General features: G+C 40.3%; 1 long non-coding RNA gene across 1 annotated transcript; it reads left to right on the top strand.

Annotated features, from left to right (window-relative positions):
- The first annotated feature begins 13,719 nt into the window (after positions 1-13,719).
- Positions 13,720-14,401, top strand: LOC148292306 (uncharacterized). The gene is made up of 2 exons (XR_015826094.1): positions 13,720-13,769; positions 14,111-14,401. It is a non-coding gene; the product is annotated as an uncharacterized LOC148292306 (long non-coding RNA).
- Positions 14,402-25,629: the final 11,228 nt, after the last annotated feature.

The raw sequence follows: 25,629 nt of genomic DNA on the forward strand, positions 1-25,629 counted from the left end.
GTATGGACATTCGACAACAGGGATTAGATACATACTTGGTTGTTTAAAATGTTCTTCTATGCTTAATGGGTTCCTAATGCTTAATTTTAGGTTAGACAACAAATGATCAAATTAGGGAATTAGGAACACAAGGTTAGGACCAAACACCATGGCCTAATCATACTTTAGCTAGAATCAATCTTTGAATCTGAATTAGACTTGTTACTTGAATCTTTATAACCCAGAATTGAAGTGTTATGGTGAATCGAATGCCCTAGTCTCCAAACCTGTGTTTTAACTTTCAAAACCACCCTTTGTTACTTTTGTTTACTTGCTTTCCGTTGCAATTTCAGTTTGTTCATTTCTTTCTATAATCACAAGCATTCTCACTTCAAAGTTCATTTTAATCTTGCTGCATTTGTTTTCAAACTCACTCTTGCTTTAAATTCTGTTTTAGATTTAACTTCCTAACTTCTTGAATTTGGTAATCTAAAGTACATAACTAATTTGAACTTCTCAGTCTTCGTGGGTACGACCTCGTACTTGTCTTGCAATACTACTAATTGCCCCGTACAATTGCGAGTTAACATATTATTAACAACAGGAGTCATGTGGTGAGTTTTGAGTGAAATCCAATCGCTAGAAGTATGGAATACACCAACCACTCCAATTAGGAACGAACTGCCGTTGAACTTGAATTGTCCAATTTCTCACACCTATTGATTTCGGATGGAGCCCCAAATTTGTGCAACATCATAATACGGTGGGAGGAGTCATTTGGTGAGTTTTGAGTGAAATCCGATCGCTAGAAGTATGGAATACACCAACCACTCCAATTAGGAACGAACTGCAGTTGAACTTGAATTGTCCAATTTCCCACACCTATTGATTTCGGATCAAACCCCAAACCTGTGCAACATCATAATACTGTGGGAGGAGTCATTTGGTGACTTTTGAGTGAAATCCAATTGCTAGAAGTGTGGAATACACCAACCACTCCAATTAGGAACGAACTGCCATTGAACTTGAATTGTCCAATTTCTCACACCTATTGATTTCGGATCAAGCCCCAAACTTGTGCAACATCATAATACTGTGGGTGGAGTCATTTGGTGAGTTTTGAGTGAACTCCAATTGCTAGAAGTGTGGAATACACCAACCACTCCAATTAGGAACGAACTGCCGTTGAACTTAAATTGTCCAATTTCTGACACCTATTGAGTTGGGATCGAGCCCAAAACTTGGGCAACATCATAATATGGTGGGAGGAGTCATTTGGTGAGGTTTGAGTGAAATCCAGTCGCTAGAAGTATGGAATACACCAACCACTCCACTTAGGAACGAACTGCCGTTGAACTTGAATTGTCCAATTTCTCACACCTATTGATTTCGGATGGAAACCCAAACTTTGGCAACATCATAATACGGTGGGAGGAGTCATTTGGTGAGTTTTGAGGGAAATCCAATTGCTAGAAGTGTGGAATACACCAACCACTCCAATTAGGAACGAACTGCCGTTGAACTTGAATTGTCCAATTTCGAACAACTATTGATTTCGGATCGAGCCCAAAACTTGGGCAACGTCATAATATGGTGGGAGGAGTCATTTGGTGAGTTTTGAGTGAAATCCAATCGATAGAAGTATGGAATACACCAACCACTCCAATTAGGAACGAACTGCCGTTGAACTTGAATTGTCCAATTTGGAACACCTATTGATTTCGGATCGAGCCCAAAACTTGGGCAACATCATAATTTGGTGGGAGGAGTCATTTGGTGAGTTTTGAGTGAAATCCAATCGCTAGAAGTATGGAATACACCAACCACTCCAATTAGGAACGAACTGCCGTTGAACTTGAATTGTCCAATTTCTCACACCTAGTGATTTCGGATCGAGCCCCAAACTTGGGCAACATCATAATATGGTGGGAGGAGCCATTTGGAGAGTTTTGAGTGAAATCCAATCGCTAGAAGTATGGAATACAGCAACCACTCCAATTAGGAACGAACTGCCGTTGAACTTGAATTGTCCACTTTGGAACACCTATTGATTTCGGATCGAGCCCAAAACTTGGGCAACATCATAATATGGTGGGATGAGTCATTTGGTGAGTTTTGAGTGAAATCCAATCGCTAGAAGTATGGAATACACCAACCACTCCAATTAGGAACGAACTGCCGTTGAACTTGAATTGTCCAATTTGGAACACCTATTGATTTCGGATCGAGCCCAAAACTTGGGCAACATCATAATATGGTGGGAGGAGTCATTTGGAGAATTTTGAGTGGAATCCAATCGCTAGAAGTATGGAATACACCAACCACTCCATTTAGGAACGAACTGCCGTTGAACTTGAATTGTCCAATTTGGAACACCTATTGATTTCGGATCGAGCCGAAAACTTGGGCAACATCATAATATGGTGGGAGGAGTCATTTGGTGAGTTTTGCGTGAAATCCAATCGCTAGAAGTATGGAATACACCAACCACTCCAATTAGGAATGAACTGCCGTTGAACTTGAATTGTCCAATTTCTCACACCTATTGATTTCAGATCGAGCCCAAAACTTGGGCAACATCATAATATGGTGGGAGGAGTCATTTGGTGAGTTTTGAGTGAAATCCAATCGTTAGAAGTATGGAATACACCAACCACTCCAATTAGGAACGAACTGCCGTTGAACTTGAATTGTCCAATTTCTCACACCTATTGATTTCGGATGGAACCCCAAACTTGGGCAACATCATAATACGGTGGGAGGAGTCAATTGGGGAGTTTTGAGTGAAATCCAATTGCTAGAAGTACGGAATACACCAACCACTCCAATTAGGAACGAACTGCCGTTGAACTTGAATTGTCCAATTTCTCACACCTAGTGATTTCGGATCGAGCCCCAAACTTGGGCAACATCATAATATGGTGGGAGGAGCCATTTGGAGAGTTTTGAGTGAAATCCAATCGCTAGAAGTATGGAATACAGCAACCACTCCAATTAGGAACGAACTGCCGTTGAACTTGAATTGTCCACTTTGGAACACCTATTGATTTCGGATCGAGACCAAAACTTGGGCAACATCATAATTTGGTGGGAGGAGTCATTTGGTGAGTTTTGAGTGAAATCCAATCGCTAGAAGTATGGAATACACCAACCACTCCAATTAGGAACGAACTGCCGTTGAACTTGAATTGTCCAATTTGGAACACCTATTGATTTCGGATCGAGACCAAAACTTGGGCAACATCATAATATGGTGGGACGAGTCAATTAGTGAGTTTTGAGTAAAATCCAATCGCTAGAAGTATGGAATACACCAACCACTCCAATTAGGAACGAACTGCCGTTGAACTTGAATTGTCCAATTTCTCAAACCTATTGATTTCGGATCGAGCCCCAAACTTGGGCAACATCATAATATGGTGGGAGGAGTCATTTGGTGAGTTTTGAGTGAAATCCAATCGCTAGAAGTATGGAATACACCAACCACTCCAATTAGGAACGAACTGCCTTTGAACTTGAATTGTCCAATTTGGAATACCTATTGATTTCGGATCGAGCCCAAAACTTGGGCAACATCATAATATGGTGGGAGGAGTCATTTGGTGAGTTTTGAGTGAAATCCAATCGCTAGAAGTATGGAATACACCAACCACTCCAATTAGGAACGAACTGCCGTTGAACTTGAATTGTCCAATTTGGAACACCTATTGATTTCGGATCGAGCCCAAAACTTGGGCAACATCATAATATGGTGGGAGGAGTCCTTTGGTGAGTTTTGAGTGAAATCCAATCGCTAGAAGTATGGAATACACCAACCACTCCAATTAGAAACGAACTGCCGTTGAACTTGAATTGCTCAATTTCTCACACCTATTGATTTCGGATCGAGCCCAAAACTTGGGCAACATCATAAAATGGTGGGAGGAGTCATTTGGTGAGTTTTGAGTGAAAGCCAATCGCTAGAAGTATGGAATACACCAACCACTCCAATTAGGAACGAACTGCCATTAAACTTGAATTGTCCAATTTCTCACAACTATTGATTTAGGATCGAGCCCAAAACTTGGGCAACATCATAATATGGTGGGAGGAGACATTTGGTGAGTTTTGAGTGAAATCCAATCGCGTGAAGTATGGAATACACCAACCACTCCAATTAGGAACGAACTGCCCCTGAACTTGAATCGTCCAATGTCTCACACCTATTGATTTCGGATCGAGCCCAAAACCTGGGCAACTTCATAATCTGGTGGGAGGAGTCATTTGGTGAGTTTTGAGTGAAATCCAATCGCTAGAAGTATGGAATACACCAACCACTCCAATTAGGAACGAACTGCCGTTGAACTTGAATTGTCCAATTTCTCAAACCTATTGATTTCGGATCGAGCCCCAAACTTGGGCAACATCATAATATGGTGGGAGGAGTCATTTGGTGAGTTTTGAGTGAAATCCAATCGCTAGAAGTATGGAATACACCAACCACTCCAATTAGGAACGAACTGCCTTTGAACTTGAATTGTCCAATTTGGAATACCTATTGATTTCGGATTGAGCCCAAAACTTGGGCAACATCATAATATGGTGGGTGGAGTTATTTGGTGAGTTTTGAGTGAAATCCAATCGCTAGAAGTACGGAATACACCAACCACTCCAATTAGGAACGAACTGCCGTTGAACTTGAATTGTCCAATTTGAAACACCTACTGATTTCGGATCGAGACCAGAACTTGGGTAACATAATAATATGGTGGGAGGAGTCATTTAGTGAGTTTTGAGTGAAATCCAATCGCTAGAAGTATGGAATACACCAACCACTCCAATTAGGAACGAACTGCCGTTGAACTTGAATTGTCCAATTTATCACAACTATTGATTTCGGATCGAGACCAGAACTTGGGCAACATCATAATATGGTGGGAGGAGTCATTTGGTGAGTTTTGAGTGAAATCCAATCGCTAGAAGTATGGAATACACCAACCACTGCAATTAGGGACGAACTACCGTTGAACTTGAATTGTCCAATTTGGAACACCTATTGATTTCGGATCGAGCCCAAAACTTGGGCAACATCATAATATGGTGGGAGGAGTCATTTGGTGGGTTTTGAGTGAAATCCAATCGCTAGAAGTATGGAATACACGAACCAGTCCAATTAGGAACGAACTGCCGTTGAACTTGAATTGTCCAATTTGGAACACCTATGGATTTCGGATCGGGCCCAAAACTTGGGCAACATCATAATATGGTGGGAGCAGTCATTTGGTGAGTTTTGAGTGAAATCCAATCGCTAGAAGTATGGAATACACTTACCACTCCAATTAGGAACGAACTGCCGTTAAACTTGAATTGTCCAATTTGGAACACCTATTGATTTCGGATCAAGCCCAAAACTTGGGCAACATAATAATATGATTCGTGGAGTCATTTGGTGAGTTTTGAATGAAATCCAATCGCTAGAAGTATGGAATACACCAACCACTCCAATTAGGAACGAACTGCCGTTGAACTTGAATTGTCCAATTTATCACACCTATTGATTTCGGATCGAGACCAGAACTTGGGCAACATCATAATATGGTGGGAGTAGTCATTTGGTGAGTTTTGAGTGAAATCCAATCGCTAGAAGTATGGAATACACCAACCACTCCAATTAGGGACGAACTACCGTTGAACTTGAATTGTCCAATTTGGAACAGCTATTGATTTCGGATCGAGCCCAAAACTTGGGCAACATCATAATATGGTGGGAGGAGTCATTTGGTGGGTTTTGAGTGAAATCCAATCGCTAGAAGTATGGAATACACGAACCAGTCCAATTAGGAACGAACTGCCGTTAAACTTGAATTGTCCAATTTGGAACACCTATGGATTTCGGATCGGGCACAAAACTTGGGCAACATCATAATATGGTGGGAGGAGTCATTTGGTGAGTTTTCAGTGAAATCCAATCGCTAGAAGTATGGAATACACTTACCACTCCAATTAGGAACGAACTGCCGTTAAACTTGAATTGTCCAATTTGGAACACCTATTGATTTCGGATCAAGCCCAAAACTTGGGCAACATAATAATATGATTCGTGGAGTCATTTGGTGAGTTTTGAATGAAATCCAATCGCTAGAAGTATGGAATACACCAACCACTCCAATTAGGAACGAACTGCCGTTGAACATGAATTGTCCAATTTGGAACACCAATTGATTTCGGATCGAGCCCAAAACTTGGGCAACATCATAATATGGTGGGAGGAGTCATTTGGTGAGTTTTGAGTGAAATCCAATCGCTAGAAGTATGGAATACACCAACCACTCCAATTAGGAACGAACTGCCGTTGAACTTGAATTGTCCAACTTCTCACACCTATTGATTTCGGATCGAGCCCAAAACTTGGGCAACGTCATAATATGGTGGGAGGAGTCATTTGGTGAGTTTTGAGTGAAATCCAATCGATAGAAGTATGGAATACACCAACCAATCCAATTAGGAACGAACTGCCGTTGAACTTGAATTGTCCAATTTCTCACACCTATTGATTTCGGATCGTGCCCAAAACTCGGGCAACGTCATAATATGGTGGGAGGACTCATTTGGTGAGTTTTGAGTGAAATCCAATCGCTAGAAGTATGGAATACACCAACCACCCCAATTAGGAACGAACTGCCGTTGAACTTGAATTGTCCAATTTCTCACACCTATTGATTTCGGATCGAGCCCAAAACTTGGGCAACATCAAAATATGGTGGGAGGAGTCATTTGGTGAGTTTTGAGTGAAATCCAATCGCTAGAAGTATGGAATACACCAACCACTCAAATTAGGAACGAACTGCCGTTGAACTTGAATTGTCCAATTTCTCACACCTATTGATTTCGGATCGAGCCCAAAACTGGGGCAACATCATAATATGGTGGGCGGAGTCATTTGGTGAGTTTTGAGTGAAATCCAATCGCTAGAAGTGTGGAATACACAAACCACTCCAATGAGGAACGAACTGCCGTTGAACTTGAATTGTCCAATTTGGAACACCTATTGATTTCGGATCGAGGCCAAAACTTGGGCAACATCATAGTATGGTGGGAGGAGTCATTTAGTGAGTTTTGAGTGAAATCCAATCGCTAGAAGTATGGAATACACCAACCACTCCAATTAGGAACGAACTGCCGTTGAACTTGAATTCTCCAATTTCGAACACCTATTCATTTCGGATCGAGCCCAAAACTTGGGCAACATCATAATATGGTGGGAGGAGTCATTTGGTGAGTTTTGAGTGAAATCCAATCGCTAGAAGTATGGAATACACCAACCACTCCAATTAGGAACGAACTGCCGTTGAACTTGAATTGTCCTATTTCGCACACCTATTGATTTCGGATCGAGCCCAAAACTTGGGCAACAACATAATATGTTGGGAGGAGTCATTTGGTAAGTTTTGAGTGAAATCCAATTGCTAGAAGTATGGAATACACCAACCACTCCGATTAGGAACGAACTGCCGTTGAACTTGAATTGTCCAATTTCTCACACCTATTGATTTCGGATCGAACCCAAAACTTGGGCAACATCATAATATGGTGGGAGGAGTCATTTGGTGAGTTTTGAGTGAAATCCAATCACTAGAAGTATGGAATACACCAACCACTCAAATTAGGAACGAACTGCCGTTGAACTTGAATTGTCCAATTTCTCACACCTATTGACTTCGGATCGAGCCCAAACCTGGGGCAACATCATAATATGGTGGGAGGAGTCATTTGGTGAGTTTTGAGTGAAATCCAATCGCTAGAAGTGTGGAATACACAAACCACTCCAATGAGGAACGAACTGCCGTTGAACTTGAATTGTCCAATTTGGAACACCTATTGATTTCGGATCGAGACCAAAACTTGGGCAACATCATAATATGGTGGGAGTAGTCATTTGTGAGTTTTGAGTGAAATCCAATCGCTAGAAGTATGGAATACACCAACCACTCCAATTAGGAACGAACTGCAGTTGAACTTGAATTGTCCAATTTCTCACACGTATTGATTTCGGATCGAGCCCAAAACTTGGGCAACATCATAATATGGTGGGAGTCATTTGGTGAGTTTTGAGTGAAATCCAATCGCTAGAAGTATGGAATACACCAACCACTCCAATTGGGAACGAACTGCCGTTGAACTTAAATTGTCCAATTTCTGACACGTATTGATTTCGAATCGAGCCCAAAACTTGGGCAACATCATAATATGGTGGGAGGAGTCATTTAGTGGGTTTTGAGTGAAATCCAATCGCTAGAAGTATGGAATACACCAACCACTCAAATTAGGAACGAACTGCCGTTGAACTTGAATTGTCTAATTTTTTACACCTTTTGATTTCGGATCAAGCCCCAAAGTTGGGCAACATCATAATATGGTAGGAGGAGTCATTTGGTGAGTTTTGAGTGAAATCCAATCGCTAGAAGTACGGAATACACCAACCACTCCAATTAGGAACAAACTGCCATTGAACTTGAATTGTCCAATTTCTCACACCTATTGATTTCGGATCGAGCCCAAAACTTGGGCAACATCATAATTTGGTGGGAGGAGTCATTTGGGGAGTTTTGAGTGAAATCCAATCATTAGAAGTATGGAATACACCAACCACTCCAATTAGGAACGAACTGCCGTTGAACTTGAATTGTCCAATTTGGAACACCTTTTAATTTCGGATCGAGCGCCCAAAACTTGGGCAACATCATAATATGGTGGGAGGAGTCATTTGGTGAGTTTTGAGTGAAATCCAATCGCTAGAAGTATGGAATACACCAACCACTCCAATTAGGAACAAACTGCCATTGAACTTGAATTGTCCAATTTCTCTCACCTATTGATTTCGGATCGAGCCCAAAACTTGGCCAACATCATAATATGGTGGGAGGAGTCATTTGGTGAGTTTTGAGTGAAATCCAATCATTAGAAGTATGGAATACACCAACCACTCCAATTAGGAATGAACTGCCGTTGAACTTGAATTGTTCAATTTCGAACACCTATTGATTTCGGATCGAGCCCAAAACTTGTGCAACATCATAATATGGTGGGAGGAGTCATTTGGTGAGTTTCGAGTGAAAACCAATCGCTAGAAGTACGGAATACACCAACCACTCCAATTAGGAACGAATTGCCGTTGAACTTGAATTGTCCAATTTCGCGCACCTATTGATTTCGGATCAAGCCCAAAATTTGGGGAACATCATAATATTGTGGGAGGAGTCATTTGGTGAGTTTTGAGTGAAAACCAATCACTAGAAGTACAGAATACACCAACCACTCCAATTAGGAACGAACTGCCGTTGAACTTGAATTGTCCAATTTCTCACACCTATTGATTTCGGACCGAGCCCCAAACTTGGGCAACATCATAATATGGTGGGAGGAGTCATTTGGTGAGTTTTGAGTGAAATCCAATCGCTAGAAGTATGGAATACACCAACCACTCCAATTAGGAACGAACTGGCAATGAACTTGAATTGTCCAATTTCACACACCTATTGATTTCGGATCGAGCCCAAAACTTGGGCAACATCATAATATGGTGGGAGTAGTCATTTGGTGAGTTTTGATTGAAATCCAATCGCTAGAAGTATGGAATACACCAACCACTCCAATTAGGAACGAACTGCCGTTGAACTTGAATTGTCCAATTTGGAACACCTACTAATTTCGGATCGAGCGCCCAAAACTTGGGCAACATCATAATATGGTCGGAGGAGTCATTTGGTGAGTTTTGAGTGAAATCCAATCGCTAGAAGTATGGAATACACCAACCACACCAATTAGGAACAAACTGCCATTGAACGTGAATTGTCCAATTTCTCACACCTATTGATTTCGGATCGAGCCCAAAACTTGGGCAACATCATAATATGGTGGGAGGAGTCATTTGGTGAGTTTTGAGTGAAATCCAATCGCTAGAAGTATGGAATACACCGACCACTCCAATTAGGAATGAACTGCCGTTGAACTTGAACTGTCCAATTTCTCACACCTATTGATTTCGGATCGAGACCCAAACTTGGGCAACATCATAATATGGTGGGAGGAGTCATTTGGTGAGTTTTGAGTGAAATCCAATCGCTACAAGTACGGAATACACCAACCACTCCAATTAGGAACAAACTGCCATTGAACTTGAATTGTCCAATTTCTCACACCTATTGATTTCGGATCGAGCCCAAAACTTGGGCAACATCATAATATGGTGGGAGGAGTCATTTGGTGAGTTTTGAGTGAAATCCAATCATTAGAAGTATGGAATACACCAACCACTCCAATTAGGAATGAACGGCCGTTGAACTTGAATTGTTCAATTTCGAACACCTATTGATTTCGGATCGAGCCCACAACTTGTGCAACATCATAATATGGTGGGAGGAGTCATTTGGTGAGTTTTGAGTGAAATCTAATCGCTAGAAGTATGGAATACACCAACCACTCCAATTAGGAACGAACTGCCGTTGAACTTGAATTGTCCAATTTCGAACACCTATTGATTTCGGATCGAGCCCAAAACTTGGGCAACATCATAATATGGTGGGAGTAGTCATTTGGTGAGTTTTGATTGAAATCCAATCGCTAGAAGTATGGAATACACCAACCACTCCAATTAGGAACGAACTGCCGTTGAACTTGAATTGTCCAATTTGGAACACCTATTAATTTCGGATCGAGCGCCCAAAACTTGGGCAACATCATAATATGGTGGGAGGAGTCATTTGGTGAGTTTTGAGTGAAATCCAATTGCTAGAAGTATGGAATACACCAACCACTCCAATTAGGATCGAACTGCCGTTGAACTTGAATTGTCCAATTTCTCACACCTATTGATTTCGGATGGAGCCCAAAACTTGGGCAACATCATAATATGGTGGGAGGAGTCATTTGGTGAGTTTTGAGTGAAATCCAATCGCTAGAAGTATGGAATACACCAACCACTCCAATTAGGAACGAACTGCCGTTGAACTTGAATTGTCCAATTTTTCACACCTATTGATTTCGGATCGAACCCCAAACTTGTGCAACATCATAATATGGGGGGCGGAGTCATTTAGTGAGTTTCACTACAAAAAAAAGGGTCATTACCGATGAACTTTTTCCGAGGACCTCGAAATTTCATCGGTAAAAGTGATATTTCCGACCAAAAAATGTTGTCCGTTGGAAATACTTCACAAGGATGAAATTTATTTCCGACAAAGGAACTACCCTCGGAAAAAGTCTCTAAATTCGTAGAAAATGTAATTTATTTGGCGGGAAAACTTTGCGCCAACTTTATTAACGACAAAAAATATTTTAGTCGGAAATAAGATGATTATTTCCGAGGGGCTACTCATTCCGTCGAAATTGTTTGACTATTTCCGAGGAGCTTCTCTTTCCCTCGGAATTGTTTGACTATTTCTGAGGAGCTTCTCATTCCGTCGGAATTGTTTGACTATTTTTGAGGGGCTTCTCATTTCCATCGGATTTGTCTATGAACAAAATTGAGTTTTTATTATTACTTTGTATTTTATAATTCAAAATTGGATTTTTTGAACTTTAAGGTGAAGAGAATGTCACAAGGAGTTCCTAGGAATTTTCGGTGTATTTTTCTTATTTTAAATTTATTTATTATGAATTATAGAAGTTAAATCTAAAAGAAATAATATGAAATAGAATGGATTGACACATGTCATTCTCTTAAAGGCACTCCGTCAGCGTTTCTGACAGGAGGCCTATAATATGGCGACACATGTCATTTTCTTACTATTTATTGCTTTTATCTTAAACAATTCATTAAAATTAAATAAAAAGCATAAAAATGCACCGAAAATTGCTACAAACTCTTTATAAATTAGCCTTTGATTATGAAGATCTAAAATCATGATTCCACATGTTTGAGTTCATGAGAATCATTGGATCTAATAAACAAGAGTGTTATGAGATAGAATGTTTTGATTTGTATATGAACAAAGTTGTGTTTTCGTGCTCCATTATTGTTTGTGGTTTGGTCAAACTCAAACTCAAACACAACATTAATATATTAGAACGTCATTAAGATGGTAAGATGGTAACATGTGATAGAATGTTTTGATTTGTCTATGAACAAAGTTGATTTGCGCATGTCAGCATTTCTCATGTGTGGCCTTATAAGATGGTAACATGTGTAATGTTTTTTTTGTAATTTATTGTGTTTTATCTTAAACAATTCTTAAAAATTATATAAAAATCATAAATATACACCAAAAAATGATAAAAATTTCTTACGACATAGCCTTCGATTATGGAGATCTAAAATCATGATGATTTCATTTGTTTAAATTAATGGGAATCATTGGATCAAATAAACAAGAGTGTATGTGATAGAATGTTTTGATTTATCTATGAATAAAGTTGAGTTTTTATTATTGATTTGTATTTTTATAATTTAGAATTAGAATTTTTTAGCTTTAAGGAGAAGAGAATATCACAAGGTGTTCATAGGAATTTTTGGTGTATTTTTCTGATTTTTAATTTATTTATTATGAATTTCTAAATTATAGAGAAATAATATGAAATATAATAGATTGACACGTGGCTGAGTCTTGGACGTTGATTTCTACAACATGTCATGCGCTCATAAACATTGATTTCTCTTCCCCATTTTTTTTTCGCTGGCGCTCTTTTTTTAAAAGGAAATATACCCAAAATTTATGCGGGAGAACTCCCTCTCTCTCAAAATGTTAAAACATTTGAAAGTTTTCTAAAACCCCTCTTTTCTGAATAACATTTCACGGCCCCTCTTTCTTTTGCCCATCACTCTCACACTGCTAAACCTAGGGAAAAATCCAATATCCCTACCTCTTTTGCTCCATCCCAGCCATCTCTCTCTCTCTCTCTCTCTCTCTCTCTCTCTCTCTCTCTCTCTCTCTCTCTCCATGGCAGATCTGGTTGCTGAACTTGTGTGTTCTCCTCCATGACAGAGCTTCTAGGTATTGGTTTTAAGATTTTTCATTCGAGTGTAATTTGGGGCTAAATATGGGTGATATTAGGTATTGTTATTATTTATATTTTTTCAATTTAATCTTTTGTGGGCGATTGGGGCATTATTTGTAGGTATTCAATTAATTTTTTATTTATAAATTTCTGCTTTTAATCGAAGACATGCTTAGTTAGTTCAATTATATGTGGATGAACTCTTGGTTTCTTTTTGCTGTTAAGAAATCTTGTCTGCCATTGCAGTCGATGAACACACTTGACACCCATACGACCCTTTTGGCTTCTCTTTGCTATTGCAGTCGGTAATCCAAATATTTTTAATCTTGTTTCTTTTTATGGATTAACTAAAGATTGCCTCAAATTTAATCATGTTTCTTTTCTGGTATTGCTGTTGGAATTGGCCCAAATTGTATTGATTAATTAAGTGTGTAAGGGCCACTTTATTGATGTTTGCTAGCTTTCTTCCTTGTCATGCCGTGGGTTTTGAAATGAGGAAATGATGGCACATGCCATCTTTGTTTCAAAGCTGGAGACAAAGAGATGAAGTGGGAGCCAACACTTGAGTGATCTACACCTAAAGCAATTGGAGTGCAATTCGGTGGGCATGTGCGGCTATTTTCTGTGGCTAGCAAAGTCAAGAAAGAGGAGCGGCTAGTTGTAGTTATGAATCTCTCTGTTTTTTGTTGGTCGAATCCATCTCTCGGTTTTAATTATGAATCTGAATTTTTTCCCTTTTTGATTTTTTTAAATTCCTCTTCCTCTGCAACTAAGGATCAACGCCACCACCCCATGACCACTGACTGCTCCACACTTTGGTAAGAATATTTTATTTTTTATTTGAGTTTTATTTTCTTTTGGTGTTTGGGGTTGAATCTGTCTGGATTTTCTGGGTTATATTGATTATCTGAGTTTTGTGGATTTTCTGGGTTGTATAGGTTTTATTTAATTTCTGGGTCACAACATAGTTGATCTTTTTAATTTGACAGTAATATGGTTTTACAGATTTGCATAGGTCTTTTTAATTTGATAGTTGGAGGAGGTGTTCAATTTTCATAATTTATGTCTGATCTTCTAGCCAATTGTTTTCACACATATAATATTGATAACTTTGTACATAAAGGATGTGTTACTTCTTTGGCTATGTCACCTGTTACAGGTGTGGTTGCTTCAGCTAGTTACGATAAGATTGTCAAGCTGTTTGGATCGCTATTCCACAGGTGTTAGAGATGATGAGTACAAACCTTGGGGTTACAAAGGGCATAAAGCTTGAACATTATTAGTTGAAGATGACTGAACGACAAGATTAGTTGTGTTAGTTTGCCATAAAGCATGTACATTATTGTTATATGAGAATAAATGAGACGCTACTATATTTAGGGAGCCTTGTTTTATCACGGCTATGTATTGCACAATGAATTTTTATTTATTTATGATGATATTTAGTGTTTTCAATTGTTTTGCTTTTATATACCATTTAACAAGATTTTTTTACAATGAATTGACATTGTTAGAAATAAATTTGTTGGTTGAATATAATGTTTTCGACCACTTGTTCATCGAAAATATTTGTCGACAAGATTAATCTATTTGCAACAAACTTTGCGATGACTAAATGTGGTTGAAAATATATATTTCCGATGAGATATTATATATTTTCCACAAACTCTTTTGGTCAGTAATGATAATTGCGATGAAATTTAGCCCTTGCAAATAATATATTATTGTTGGAAAATGTATTTTCGACAACACTCATTGGTCGAAAATATGAATTCGCGAAATCTTGATAAAAAAAATTGTTTCCGACAATCTTTTAAGTAATTGCGACTACATGTACGGGTCGGAAATAAATATGCATGGTCGTTTTAAAAATTCATTTCCGATAGAAATTTAAGCAGCAGCTACGAAACATGGGCGTCGAAAATACATTATTTTCGACGGAATGGTCGAAAAAGAAGTATTTCCAACCAGCGTTTTACCGACGACTTCCGACGGACTTTTGCCGTCGTAAAAGGGTATTTCCGACAGCAAAAGGCTTTTTACGACAAAAAAAAGCCCTCGCTAAAGGGGTTCTGTTTTGTAGTGTTTTGAGTGAAATCCAATCCCTAGAAGTATGGAGTACACCAACCACTCCAATTACGAGCGAACTGCGGTTGAACTTGAATTGTACAATTTCTCACACCTATTGATTTCGGACCGAGCCCCAAACTTGGGCAACATCATAATATGGTGGGAGGAGTCATTTGGTGAGTTTTGAGTGAAATCCAATCGCTAGAAGTATGGAATACACCAACCACTCCAATTAGGAACAAACTGCCATTGAACTTGAATTGTCCAATTTCTCACACCTATTGATTTCGGATCGAGCCCAAAACTTGGGCAACATCATAATATGGTGGCAGGAGTCATTTGGTGAGTTTTGAGTGAAATCCAATCGTTAGAAGTATGGAATACACCAACCACTCCAATTAGGAATGAACTGCCGTTGAACTTGAATTGTTCAATTTCGAACACCTATTGATTTCGGATCGAGCCCAAAACTTGTGCAACATCATAATATGGTGGGAGGAGTCATTTGGTGAGTTTTGAGTGAAATCCAATCGCTAGAAGTATGGAATACACCAACCACTCCAATTAGGAACGAACTGCCGTTGAACTTGAATTGTCCAATTTCGAACACCTATTGATTTTGGATCGAGCCCAAAACTTGGGCAACATCATAATATGGTGGCAGTAGTCATTTGGTGAGTTTTGACTGAAATCCAATCGCTAGAAGTATGGAATACACCAACCACTCCAATTAGGAACGAACTGCCGTTGAACTTCAATTGTCCAATTTGGAACACCTATTAATTTCGGATCGAGCGCCCAAAACTTGGGCAACATCATAATATGGTGGGAGGAGTCATTTGGTGAGTTTTGAGTGAAATCCAATCGCTAGAAGTATGGAATACACCAACCACTCCAATTAGGAACGAACTGCCGTTGAACTTGAATTGTCCAATTTGGAACACCTATTGATTTCGGATCGAGCCCAAAACTTGGGCAACATCATAATATGGTGGGAGGAGTCATTTGGTGAGTTTTGAGTGAAATCCAATCGCAAGAAGTATGGAATACACCAACCACTCCAATTACTAACGAACTGCCGTTGAACTTGAATTGTCCAATTTCTCACACCAATTGATTTCGGATCGAGCCCAAAACATGGGCAACATTATAATATGGTGGGAGGAGTCATTGGGTGAGTTTTGAGTGAAATCCAATCGCTAGAAGTATGGAATACACCAACCACTCCAATTAGGAACGAACTGCCTTTGAAATTGAATTGTCCAATTTCTCACACCTATTGATTTCGGATCGAGCCCAAATTTTGGGCAACATCATAATATGGTGGGAGGAGTCATTTGGTGAGTTTTGAGTGAAATCCAATCGCTAGAAGTATGGAATACACCAACCACTCCAATTAGGAACGAACTGCCGTTGAACTTGAATTGTCCAATTTCTCACACCTAGTGATTTCGGATCGAGCCCCAAACTTGGGCAACATCATAATATGGTGGGAGGAGTCATTTGGTGAGTTTTGAGTGAAATCAAATCGCTAGAAGTATGGAATACACCAACCACTCCAATTAGGAACGAACTGTCGTTGAACTTGAATTGTCCAATTTGGAACACCTATTGATTTTGGATCGAGCCCAAAACTTGGGCAACATCATAATATCATGGGAGGAGTCATTTGGTGAGTTTTCAGTAAAATCCAATCGCTCGAAGTATGGAATACACCAACCACTCGAATTAGGAACGAACTGCCGTTGAACTTGAATTGTCCAATTTCTCACACCTATTGATTTCGGATCGAGCCCCAAAAATGGGCAACAACATAATATGGTGGGAGGAGTCATTTGGTGCGTTTTGAGTGAAATCCAATCGCTAGAAGTATGGAATACACCAACCACTCCAATTAGGAACGAACTGCCGTTGAACTTGAAATGTCCAATTTCTCACACCTATTGATTTCGGATCGAGCCCAAAACTTGGGCAACATCATAATATGGTGGGAGGAGTCATTTGGTGAGTTTTTAGTGAAATACAATCGCTAGAAGTATGGAATACACCAACCACTCCAATTAGGAACGAACTGCCGTTGATCTTGAATTGTCCAATTTCTCACACCTATTGATTTTGGATCGAGCCCAAAACTTGGGCAACATCATAATATGGTGGGAGGAGTCATTTGGTGAGTTTTGAGTGAAATCAAATCGCTAGAAGTATGGAATACACCAACCACTCCAATTAGGAACGAACTGCCGTTGAACTTGAATTGTGCAATTTGGAACACCTATTGATTTCGGATCGAGCCCAAAACTTGGGCAACATCATAATATCATGGGAGGAGTCATTTGGTGAGTTTTCAGTAAAATCCAATCGCTCGAAGTATGGAATACACCAACCACTCGAATTAGGAACGAACTGCCGTTGAACTTGAATTGTACAATTTCTCACACCTATTGATTTCGGATCGAGCCCCAAAAATGGGCAACAACATAATATGGTGGGAGGAGTCATTTGGTGCGTTTTGAGTGAAATCCAATCGCTAGAAGTATGGAATACACCAACCACTCCAATTAGGAACGAACTGCCGTTGAACTTGAAATGTCCAATTTCTCACACCTATTGATTTCGGATCGAGCCCAAAACTTGGGCAACATCATAATATGGTGGGAGGAGTCATTTGGTGAGTTTTTAGTGAAATACAATCGCTAGAAGTATGGAATACACCAACCACTCCAATTAGGAACGAACTGCCGTTGATCTTGAATTGTCCAATTTCTCACACCTATTGATTTTGGATCGAGCCCAAAACTTGGGCAACATCATAATATGGTGGGAGGAGTCATTTGGTGAGTTTTGAGTGAAATCAAATCGCTAGAAGTATGGAATACACCAACCACTCCAATTAGGAACGAACTGCCGTTGAACTTGAATTGTGCAATTTGGAACACCTATTGATTTCGGATCGAGCCCAAAACTTGGGCAACATCATAATATCATGGGAGGAGTCATTTGGTGAGTTTTCAGTAAAATCCAATCGATCGAAGTATGGAATACACCAACCACTCGAATTAGGAACGAACTGCCGTTGAACTTGAATTGTCCAATTTCTCACACCTATTGATTTCGGATCGAGCCCAAAACTTGAGCAACATCATAATATGGTGGGAGGAGTCATTTGGTTAGTTTTGAGTGAAATCCAATCGCTAGAAGTACGGAATACACCAACCACTCCAATTAGGAACGAACTGCCGTTGAACTTGAAATGTCCAATTTTGAATACCTATTGATTTCGGATCGAGCCCAAAACTTGGCCAACATCATAATATGGTGGGAGGAGTCATTTGGTGAGTTTTTAGTGAAATACAATCGCTAGAAGTATGGAATACACCAACCACTCCAATTAGGAACGAACTGCTGTTGAACTTGAATTGTCCAATTTCTCACACCTATTGATTTCGGATCGAGCCCCAAACTTGGGCAACATCGTAATATGGTGGGGGGAGTCATTTGGTACGTTTTGAGTGAAATCCAATCTCTAGAAGTATGGAATACACCAACCACTCCAATTAGGAACGAACTGCCGTTGAACTTGAATTGACCAATTTGGAACACCGATTGATTTCGGATCGAGCCGAAAACTTGGGCAACATCATAATATGGTGGGAGGAGTCATTTGGTGAGTTTTGAGTGAAATCCAATCGCTAGAAGTATGGAATACACCAACCACTCCAATTAGGAACGAACTGCCGTTGAAATTGAATTGTCCAATTTCTCACAGCTATTGATTTCGGATCGAGCCCAAATCTTGGGCAACATCATAATATGGTGGGAGGGTCATTTGGTGAGTTTTGAGTGAAATCCAATCGCTAGAAGTATGGAATACGACGACCACTCCAATTAGGAACGAACTGCCGTTGAACTTGAATTGTCCAATTTCTCACACCTATTGATTTCGGATCGAGCCCAAAACTTGGGCAACATCATAATATGGTGGGAGGGTCATTTGGTGAGTTTTGAGTGAAATCCAATCGCTAGAAGTATGGAATACTCCAACCACTCCAATTAGAAACGAACTGCCGTTGAACTTGAATTGTCCAATTTCGAACACCTATTGATTTCGGATCGAGCCCAAAACTTGGACAACATCATAATATGGTGGGAGGAGTCGTTTGGTGAGTTTTGAGTGCAATCCAATTGCTAGAAGTGTGGAATACACCAACCACTCCAATTAGGAACGAATTGCCGTTGAACTTGAATTGTCCAATTTCTCACACCTAGTGATTTCGGATCGAGCCCCAAACTTGGGCAACATCATAATATGGTGGGAGGAGTCATTTGGTGAGTTTTGAGTGAAATCCAATCGCTAGAAGTATGGAATACACCGACCACTCCAATTAGGAACGAACTGCCGTTCAACTTGAATTGTCCAATTTGGAACACCTATTGATTTCGTATCGAGCCCAAAACTTGGGCAACATCATAATATGGTGGGAGGAGTCATTTGTTGAGTTTTGAGTGAAATCCAATCGCAAGAAGTATGTAATACACCAACCACTCCAATTATCAACGAACTGCCGTTGAATTTGTATTGTCCAATTTCTCACACCTATTGATTTCGGATTGAGCCCAAAACTTGGGCAACATCATAATATGGTGGGAGGAGTCATTTGGTGAGTTTTGAGTGAAATCCAATCGCTTTAAGTGTGGAATACACCAACCACTCCAATTAGGAACGAACTGCCGTTGAACTTTTATTGTCCAATTTCTCACACCTATTGATTTCAGATCGAGCCCAAAACTTGGGCAACATCATAATATGGTGGGAGGAGTCATTTGGTGAGTTTTGAGTGAAATCCAATCGCTAGAAGTATGGAATACACCAACCACTCCAATTAGGAACGAACTGCCGTTGAACTTCAATTGTCCAATTTGGAACACCTATTAATTTCGGATCGAGCGCCCAAAACTTGGGCAACATCATAATATGGTGGGAGGAGTCATTTGGTGAGTTTTGAGTGAAATCCAATCGCTAGAAGTATGGAATACACCAACCACTCCAATTAGGAACGAACTGCCGTTGAACTTGAATTGTCCAATTTGGAACACCTATTGATTTCGGATCGAGCCCAAAACTTGGGCAACATCATAATATGGTGGGAGGAGTCATTTGGTGAGTTTTGAGTGAAATCCAATCGCAAGAAGTATGGAATACACCAACCACTCCAATTACTAACGAACTGCCGTTGAACTTTAATTGTCCAATTTCTCACACCAATTGATTTCGGATCGAGCCCAAAACATGGGCAACATTATAATATGGTGGGAGGAGTCATTGGGTGAGTTTTGAGTGAAATCCAATCGCTAGAAGTATGGAATACACCAACCACTCCAATTAGGAACGAACTGCCTTTGAAATTGATTTGTCCAATTTCTCACACCTATTGAGTTCGGATCGAGCCCAAAACTTGGGCAACAACATAATATGGTGGGAGGAGTCATTTGGTAAGTTTTGAGTGAAATCCAATCGCTAGAAGTTCGGAATACACCAACAACTCCAATTAGGAACGAACTGCCATTTAACTTAAATTGTCCAATTTCTCACACCTACTGAGTTCGGATCGAGCCCAAAATTTGGGCAACATCATAATATGGCGGGAGGAGTCATTTGGTGAGTTTTGAGTGAAATGCAATCGATACAAGTACGGAATACACCAACCACTCCATTTAGGAACGAACTGCCGTTGAACTTGAATTGTCCAATTTCTCACACCTATTGATTTCGGATGGAACCCCAAACTTGTGCAACGTCATAATATGGTGGGAGGAGTCATTTGATGAGTTTTGAGTGAAATCCAAGATCTAGAAGTATGGAATACACCAACCACACCAATTAGGAACGAACTGCCGGTGAACTTAAATTGTCCAATTTCTCACACCTATTGAGTTCGGATGGAACCCCAAACTTGTGCAACATCATAATATGGTGGGAGGAGTCATTTGGTGAGTTTTGAGTGAAATCCAATCGCTAGAAGTATGGAATACACCAACCACTCCAATTAGGAACGAACTGCCGTTAAACTTGAATTGTTCAATTTCTCACACCTATTGATTTCGGATGGAACCCCACACTTGTGCAACATCATAATATGGTGGGAGGAGTCATTTGGTGAGTTTTGAGTGAAATCCAAGATCTAGAAGTATGGAATACACCAACCACACCAATTAGGAACGAACTGCCGGTGAAGTTAAATTGTCCAATTTCTCACACCTATTGAGTTCGGATGGAACCCCAAACTTCTGCAACATCATAATATGGTGGGAGGAGTCATTTAGTGAGGTTTGAGTGAAATCCAATCGCTAGAAGTATGGAATACACCAACCACTCCAATTAGGAACGAACTGCCGTTGAACTTGAATTGTCCAATTTGGAACACCTATTGATTTCGGATGGATCCCCAAACTTGTGCAACATCATAATATGGTGGCAGGAGTCTTTTGGTGAGTTTTGAGTGAAATCCAATCGCTAGAAGTATGGAATACACCAACCACTCCAATTAGGAACGAACTTCCGTTGAACTTGAATTGTCCAATTTCTCACACCTATTGATATCGGATCGAGCCCAAAACTTGGGCAACATCATAATATGGTGGAAGGAGTCATTTGGTGAGTTTTGAGTGAAATACAATCGCTAGAAGTATGGAATACACCAACCACTCCAATTAGGAACGAACTGTCGTTGAACTTGAATTGTCCAATTTCTCACACCAATTGATTTCGGATCGAGCCCCAAACTTGGGCAACATCATAATATGGTGGGAGGAGTCATTTGGTGAGTTTTGAGTGAAATCCAATCGCTAGAAGTATGGAATACACCAACAACTCCAATTAGGAACGAACTGCCGTTGAACTTGAATTGTCCAATTTCTCACACCTATTGATTTCGAATCGAACCCCAAACATGTGGAACATCATAATATGGGGGGAGGATTCATTTGGTGAGTTTTGAGTGAAATCCAATCGCTTGAAGTATGGAATACACCAAACCCTCCAATTAGGAACGAACTGCCGTTGAACTTAAATTGTCCAATTTCTCACACCTATTGAGTTCGGATCGGGCCCAAAACTTGGGCAACATCATAATATGGTGGGAGGTGTCACTTGGTCAGTTTTGAGTGAAATCCAATCGCTAGAAGTATGGAATACACCAACCACTCCAATTAGGAACGAACTGCCGTTGAACTTGAATTGTCCAATTTCTCACACCTATTGATTTCGGATGGAACCCCACACTTGTGCAACATCATAATATGGTGGGAGGAGTCATTTTGTGAGTTTTGAGTGAAATCCAATTGCTAGGAGTATGGAATACACCAACCACTCCAATTGGGAACGAACTGCCGTAGAACTTGAATTGTTCAATTTCTCACACCTATTGATTTCGGATAGAGCCCAAAACTTGGGCAACATCATAATATGTTGGGAGGAGTCATTTGGGGAGTTTTCAGTGAAATCCAATCGCTAGAAGTATGGAATACACCAACCACTCCAATTAGGAACGAACTGCCGTTGAACTTAAATTGTCCAATTTCTCACACCTATTGAGTTCGGATCGAGCCCAAAACTTGGGCAACATCATAATATGGTGGGAGGAGTCATTTGGTGAGTTTTGAGTGAAATCCAATCGCTAGAAGTATGGAATACACCAACCACTCCAATTTGGAACGAACTGCCGTTGAACTTGAATTGTTAAATTTCTCACACCTATTGATTTCGAATCGAGCCCAAAACTTGGGCAACATCATAATACGTTGGGAGGAGTCATTTGGTGAGTTTTCAGTGTAATCCAATCGCTAGAAGTATGGAATACACCAACCACTCCAACTAGGAACGAACTGCCGTTGAACTTGAATTGTCCAATTTGGAACACCTATTGATTTCGGATCGAGCCCAAAACTTGGGCAACATCATAATATGGTGGGAGGAGTCATTTGGTAAGTTTTGAGTGAAATCCAATCGCTAGAAGTATGGAATACACTAACCACTCCCATTAGGAACCAACTGCCGTTGAACTTGAATTGTGCAATTTCTCACACCTATTGATTTCGGATCGAACCCCAAACTTGTGCAACATCATAATATGGTGGGAGGAGGCATTTGGTGGGTTTTGAGTGAAATCCAATCGCTAGAAGTATGGAATACACCAACCACTCCAATTAGGAACGAACTGCCGTTGAACTTGAATTGTCCAATTTGGAACACCTATGGATTTCGGATCGAGCCCAAAACTTGGGTAACATCATAATATGGTGGGAGGAGTCATTTGGTGAGTTTTGAGTGAAATCCAATCGCTAGAAGTATGGAATACACCAACCACTCCAATTAGGAACGAACTGCCGTTGAACTTGAATTGTCCAATTTCTCTCACCTATTGATTTCGGATCGAGCCCAAGACTTGGGCAACATCATAATATGGTGGGAGGAGTCATTGGTGAGTTTTGAGTGAAATCCAATCGCTAGAAGTATGGAATACACCAACCACTCCAATTAGGAACGAACCGCCGTTGAACTTGTATTGTCCAATTTCGAACACCTATTGAGTTCGGATCGAGCCCAAAACTTGGGCAACATCATAACATGGTGGGTGGAGTCCTTTGGTGAGTTTTGAGTGAAATCCAATCGCTGGAAGTATGGAATACACCAACCACTCCAATTAGGAACGAACTGTCGTTGAACTTGAATTGTCCAATTTCGAACACCTATTAATTTCGGATCGAGCCCAAAACTTGGGCAACATCATAATCTGGTGGGAGGAGTCATTTGGTGAGTTTTTAGTGAAATCCAATCGCTAGAAGTATGGAATACACCAACCACTCCAATTAGGAACGAACTGCCGTTGAACTTGAATTGTCCAATTTCTCACACCTATTGATTTCGGATCGAGCCCAAAACATGGGCAACATCAGAAAATGGTGGGAGGTGTCATTTGGTGAGTTTTGAGTGAAATCCAATCGCTAGAAGTATGGAATACACCAACCGCACCAATTAGGAACGAACTGCCGTTGAACTCGAATTGTCCAATTTCTCACACCTATTGATTTCGGATCGAGCCCAAAACTTGGGCAACATCATAATATGGTGGGAGGAGTCATTTGGTGAGTTTTGAGTGAAATCCAATCGCTAGAGGTATGGAATACACCAACCACACCAATTAGGAACGAACTGTCGTTGAACTTGAATTGTCCAATTTGGAACACCTATTGATTTCGGATCGAGCCCAAAACATGGGCAACATCAAAATATGGTGGGAGGAGTCATTTGGTGAGTTTTGAGTGAAATCCAATCGCCACACCAACCAGACCAATTAGGAACGAACTGCCGTCGAACTTGAATTGTCCAATTTCTCACACCTATTGATTTCGGATCGAGCCCAAAACTTGGGCAACATCATAATACGGTTGGAGGAGTCATTGTGTCAGTTTTGAGTGAAATCCAATCGCTAGAAGTATGGAATACACCAACCACTCCAGTTAGGAACGAACTGCCGTTGAACTTGAATTGTCCAATTTGGATCACCTATTGATTTCGGATCGAGCCCAAAACTTGGGCAACATCATAATATGGTGGGAGGAGTCATTTGGTGAGCTTTGAGTGAAATCCAATCGCTGGAAGTGTGGAATACACCAACCACTCCAATTAGGAACGAACTGCCGTTGAACTTGAATTGTCCAATTTGGAACACCTATTGATTTCGGATCGAGCCCAAAACTTGGGCAACAGCATAATATGGTGGGAGGAGTCATTGGGTGAGTTTTGAGTGAAATCCAATCGCTAGAAGTATGGAATACACCAACCACTCCAATTAGGAACGAACTGCCGTTGAAATTGAATTGTCCAATTTCTCAAACCTATTGATTTCGGATCGAGCCCAAAACTTGGGCAACATCATAATATGGTGGGAGGAGTCATTTGGTGAGTTTTGAGTGAAATCCAATAGCTAGAAGTATGGAATACACCAACCACTCCAATTAGGAACGAACTGCCGTTGAACTTGAATTGTCCAATTTCGAACGCCTATTGATTTCGGATCGAGCCCAAAACTTGGGAAACATCATAATATGGTGGGAGGAGTCATTTGGTGAGTTTTGAGTAAAATCCAATCGCTAGAAGTATGGAATACACAAACCACTCCAATTAGGAACGAACTGCCGTTGAACTTGAATTGTCCAATTTGGAAGACCTATTGATTTCGGATCGAGCCCAAAACTTGGGCAACATCATAATATGGTGGGAGGAGTCATTTGGTGAGTTTTGAGAGAAATCGAAACGCTAGAGGTATGGAATACACCAACCAATCCAATTAGGAACGAACGGCCGTTGAACTGGAATTGTCCAATTTGGAACACCTATTGATTTCGGATCGAGCCCAAAACTTGGGCAACATCATAATATGGTGGGAGGAGTCATTTGGTGAGTTTTGAGTGAAATCCAATCGCTAGAAGTATGGAATACACTAACCACTCCCATTAGGAACCAACTGCCGTTGAACTTGAATTGTGCAATTTCTCACACCGATTGATTTCGGATCGAACCCCAAACTTGTGCAACACCATAATATGGTG

The sequence above is a fragment of the Prunus avium genome, chromosome 8 (assembly GCF_965620075.1).
Source record: "Prunus avium chromosome 8, drPruAviu1.hap1.1, whole genome shotgun sequence".
Taxonomy (NCBI): domain Eukaryota; kingdom Viridiplantae; phylum Streptophyta; class Magnoliopsida; order Rosales; family Rosaceae; genus Prunus; species Prunus avium.